The sequence below is a fragment of the Peromyscus leucopus genome, chromosome 2, assembly GCF_004664715.2.
Source record: "Peromyscus leucopus breed LL Stock chromosome 2, UCI_PerLeu_2.1, whole genome shotgun sequence".
NCBI classification, from domain to species: Eukaryota; Metazoa; Chordata; class Mammalia; order Rodentia; family Cricetidae; genus Peromyscus; species Peromyscus leucopus.
This window is the reverse complement of record NC_051064.1, coordinates 130615152-130620501: the sequence shown is the minus strand read 5'-3', so window position 1 is coordinate 130620501 and position 5350 is coordinate 130615152. Positions and strand designations below refer to the sequence as shown.

The 5350-nt window shown below is 47.5% G+C and overlaps 1 long non-coding RNA gene across 1 annotated transcript; it reads left to right on the top strand.

Moving 5' to 3' along the window:
• Positions 1-2742: 2742 nt before the first annotated feature.
• LOC119087364 lies at positions 2743-3546 on the top strand. Its single transcript, XR_005090775.1, has 2 exons — positions 2743-2780; positions 3057-3546. It is a non-coding gene; the product is annotated as an uncharacterized LOC119087364 (long non-coding RNA).
• Positions 3547-5350: the final 1804 nt, after the last annotated feature.

Below are 5350 nucleotides of genomic sequence, written 5' to 3'. Positions count from 1 at the left end.
TGTTTGCATGTATGGTACATGTATCATGTACATGCCTGGTCCCCTGAGAGGTCAGAAGAAGGCACCGAATCCTCTGGAACTGGAGTTACAGACAGTGGTGAGCTGCCATGTGGGTGCTGGGATCTGAAACCCAGCCCCTCTGCAAGGGCCACAAGTGCTCTAAGCTCCTGAGTCTCCTCTCCAGCCCTAGCCTGAACTTTTGATCCCCCTGCCTCAGTCTTCCAAGTGCTGAGATTATAGACAAGCATCACCATGCCCAGAATGTTCATTATTTTCAGGCCATCAATCCCATGGTTTCATGATATCATTAATCTATCCCTTTAGTCAACATTTATTGATGAGCTACCTCATGATGGGGCTGAACATACAGCAGCGAAGGGATGTGCATTCTGTCTCCAAGAAGTAAAGGCTGGGCGGGGCAGTGGTGGTGCATACCTTTAATCCCAGTTTTGGATGGCAGAGGCAGGTAGATCTCTGAGAGTTCAAGACTAACCTGGTCTACAGAGCGAGTTCCAGGAGAGCCAGGGCTGTTACACAGAGAAACCCTGTCTCAAGAAAACAAAAATCAACAACAATAACAAAAAAAGAAGTGAAGGCCTAAGTGGCATTGGGCTCAGCCTGACAACAGGAATACGGTTTCCAGGACCATATGGTGGAAAGAGAGAAGCAATTCCTGTAAACTCTCCTCTAATCTCTACATGCATGCCATGGCACAAGTGTATACACACACACACACACACACACACACACACACACACACATAACATACATACACAATAAAGAAATGTAATTTTGGGGTTGGAGATTTAGCTCAGTGGTAGAGCGCTTGCCTAGCAAGTGCAAGGCCCTGGGTTCAGTCCTCAGCTCTGGAAAAAAAAAATGTAATTTTAAGACATTTAAAAAGAAATTGGCATGATTGTATCGGGGTGATTACAGCCCCCCAAAATGAGAAAACAAAAATGGTAACTGCAGAAGAATAAGGAAGGGACATGCAGTCTGCCTGGAGGTGAGGAAGTCGGAAGAGAAATGTAAGGAGTGGTCACAGCTTGATTCATCAAAGGCACCACCCCGTGTGACTTGGGGTCCTGGAACTCTGGCTAGGGCATCGAGGGAAAGAAGACAGACATCCATATAGGTGACCCTTGATCCCTAGGGTCAACTGGGGTTCTCTAACCACTGCCTGGGACCTACCTCAATGAGTTGACTGTGTACAGCACAGAGGGAGGGGATAGCTGGTCTTGGTAGTAGATCCCTATAGGAGAGCAACCTCAGGCTGTGAACATTGGGAGCGGGGAGCTGTGGTTGTCTGTCTTTGCTCACACTGGACAATGGTTCACAAACACTCATACTCGACTCCCAAGGAAAGCCTTGTCATTTCTCATGAGCCTGGTCCATAAGAGTTGTGGGTGCCCACAAAGATTCCAACTTGTGGTTTGTTTTGATCTTTACTGAAGGTCAGAGAGTCCGAGTTTGCTTTGCCCTACAAGACTGCATAATAGGATGTTTTGGCCAAAGGTGTGGTTATAAGGTGTCTTATACTTCCAGGCCTAATTACAAGATGCTTTGCCATAACCTTTGGTCACCAGGTGTTTTGAAATCTAAGGAAGGGTCTACACTTGTTTGTACTTTGTACCTTGAGCTTGAAAGGGGAGGTCTTTTGCCTCTCCCCTCACTGGTGTTTTTATACACCATGAGGAATAAACTCGAGGCGACTGTGGTATTGACCCAGAGCCCTCCCGATGCTATTCTGCATCTTTGTCTTTTTCTTTTCTGTCTACATCTCTATTTTTTATATCTATTATTTCTCAGCCCTCATTCCTCCCTTCAAGGACTGTTTGGACTGGGCCCCAATAATGGTTAAGAGCTTTACCAAAGTGTCCTGTAAATCTGAGACCTTAGATTCTCAATATGACCATTTGAATGTCAAAACACACCTTCACTTAGGACTTAGCTCACCGGGGCTTCCACTTATCCCTGCACAAAGGAAAGGAAATGGGTGCACCAACTACCAGAGCTAACCAAACAGTAAGAACTCTGTCTCCAAGAGATACCTATAAGAAAATCAAACCAGCCAGGCGGCGGTGGCACATGCCTTTGATCCCAGTACTCGGTCGATCTACCGCAGCCTGGTCTACAGAGTGAGATCCAGGACAGGCACCAAAACTACACAGAGAAATTCTGTCTTGAAAAAAAAAATAAAAAAGAAAAAGAAAAGCAAACGAGGGCTGGAGAGACGGTTCCCAGCACCCATGTCAGCTGGGGATCCGATGTTCTCTTCGGGCCTCCGAGGGCATCTGCACAATGTGAATGCATTCATACAGACATAACTCCACACATACATAAAAAAATATGTAATATATATTTTAAGAGTAGCAAACCACCAGCGTTGGTTGTGCACACTTTTAATCCCAGCACTCGGGAGGCAGAGGCAGGTGGATCTCTGTGAGTTTGAGGCCAGCCTGGTGTGGTGATATTTTATTTGTACTGAAATGTGATTTTGATTTTATGTTAATAAATAAAGTTGCCCTGGGGTCAGAGCTATTAGAGCCATAGCAAGAGCGTGGTGGTTAGAAGAGCTAGGTAGATTTCTGTGTGTTCAGGGATACAGCCAGTATTGGAGACATACGCCTTTAAGACCTGGAGGGCGGTACTTACAGGCAGTGATGAGGCAGTCATGTGGTTGGGTTTAGAACCAATGAGAAGGCAGAACAGAAAGACTATTTAAACACAGACAAACAGGAAGTAGCTCTCTCTCGGGGAAGCTAGGAGCACTGCAGGAGGTAAGATTTTATCTCTGAGCTCTGACCTCTCGGCTTTCTCTTTTACATTGGCTCTGTGTTTCTTATTTTAATAAGACGATTGGTTACATCTACAGCCTGGTCTACAGAGTGAGTTTCAGGATAGCCAGGGCTACGCAGAGAAACCCTGTCTTAAAAACAAACGAACAAGAAAAAGCAGCAAACCAGTCAGGAGTTTTCAAATGTCTACCCTCTGTCTGGAGCTAATGCCTGAAAGAAAGAGAAAAATATGAATAAAACGGTGAATTTTTTTTTCAGTGTCTCATAAAGCCGAGCTGGCCTTGGACTTGCTGTGTCACTGAGGATGACTTGGAACGCCTGGTTCTCCTGCCTCCACCTTCCAAGTGCTGGGATTACAGGCATGTGCCACCATGTCCCCGCTTAAAGTGTGTACATTTGTGTGCTAAATGCTCCTGTTTAAGGCCACCTCACTAAGAGAATGAAACCACCCTCCTTCTGGGGGTCTGCGAATGTAAAGCGATGGTTGCCACGCAAGGTAGCTATGTTTATCTGACAGTTGTGGATTTCAGACTAAAAGCTCTCAGACATCTCCACCTCCCTCTTCATTTTTCCAACTTTCAGTTTTGATAAAGTCTAAACATTGGAGAATCTCTGAGCCAGATGACTTCTAAGATTCTTGCCATCTTTGTGATAATAAAATTCCCAGCTCAGCAGTGATTAAGGCCTGGAGCTAAATAGAGTTTAGAATCTTCGAGCCAACTCCTTTCCGACAGATCCTGGACAAAAATAAATACAGAAGTGGTCGGGAAGGCAGGAGGGGACAGGAACTTGGTACCCTCTAAAACGCTCTTTATTTTTTTTTTGGCTCCCACACCACAGAATACCTCAAGTATCCATCTACACTTGCTGTCCTGCTCTGAGCAAAGGCAGTTCTAAAGAAGGGAGACCGCGGAAATCAGAGAGAAGAGTTGGGGGGGGGGGAATCAATTTGGTGCAGCCTTCACAGACCTTTAAAATTGAGCGATTTAAGTGATGATAGGGTTTCCTGACCAGCGGCGGCTCTGGAGGGAATGATCGAGTCTCCTGGCATTTTTCTGAGTAGGTGGGAAAGGAAGGGAAATGATTTTCTTTTTCTTTGCCTCCCCTTCCACTTAGAAGAAAATGGAGGCAATGAAAAGCGAAAGTCTCCTGTAATGTCCCATTACAGAGGACAAATGAAATGCCGCTTTGTAGCTCCTCAGCCGGGCACTGCACAGGCCCTCCCCTCCACGCTCCAGAAACTAAGTATTCACCAACACACCTGGCACTGCTGTTACCATGGTGACACTTTTTACATTACTCTCACCTTTTGCGTTCCTTAAGTTGGGGCGGAGGCTGGTGCAGGGCACAGTTGAGTTTTCATTTTTCTCCCTGGCTTCTGGAAAATGGAAGGAGAGACGAGGGGAAAAGGATTCTGATCTCCTTTGCCTTGGCTCCTTGCTTCTCAGTTCCTCTACTAGACCTCGCGAGCTGAGGGACCTAGGATGGAGGCCAAGGATGGAAGAAGCTCTGAGGGAGCCAGGTAGACAGACCTAGGTTCAAATTCACAACTCCTCCAGGAATCCATGTGTCTTCCTTCAGACCTGCCCTGGGCCAAGTACTGGCAGATCTGAGGGAATAGTCGGTCAGTGACAGAGAGCTGGCAGTCCCTAGGGAAAGTTGAGTGGGCAGATGGGATGAGCCAGGATGGAAAGCACCAAAGCTGGTTCTGTCTCTCTGTCTCTGTACCTGGGAATGAACTTGAGGCCGACGCTTGCTGGCAATCCCTGTATTACTAAGCTGAGCTATTCTGCCCCACACCCCTTACCTCAGCCTGCCACCAGGCCTCTCGAGGTGCTGTCTCTGTTACTTCCTGGGAAAACAGAAAGATGTGAAACCCAAGCCAAACTGAGAGGCATTGGAGAAAAGCCACGCACTTAGGAGTTAGGTGTGTGAGCTCAACAAAGCTAAGGATGAGAAGACCAGCCGGCTGTAATGGTGCTTGCCTGTAATCCTGGGACTGGGGAGACCAAGGCAGGAGGGTCATGAGTTTGAAGCCAGCCTGGAATTCTCAGCAAGTCCCTGCCTTGAAAACAAGCAGCTGGGCGGTGGTGGCACAACCCTTTAATCCCAGCACTCCGGAGGCAGAGGCAGCCGGATCTCTGTGAGTTTGAGGCCAGCCTGGTCTACAGAGTGAGTTCCGGGACAAAACACTCACACCCAGCACACAGATGCAGACCATCCAAAGCTCAACTTAGCAACCTTGGAGGGCTCTGAACTTTAACCCTTCAATGTCTTTCCTTGTAAAAGGATGCTCCTAATCAGACCAACCCCGAGGAGTGTTGCTGGAATTCAGTAAGATAGGACCTATAAACCACCCAGGGCCCGTGCTTCGGAATCGGGGTCTCTGACCAAGCAGCCGCTGCTTCCTAAGCGGGACTGCACGGCTGTTACTGTTTCACACCTACGGAGGCCAGAGGAGACCAGCTTCTGGCTGACACTCCTGAAACACGACTTCCTGGGCTTTGGGACTTTTTCCTTTGGCCGCTTCACTTTTGCCCTCTCCGCAGCCT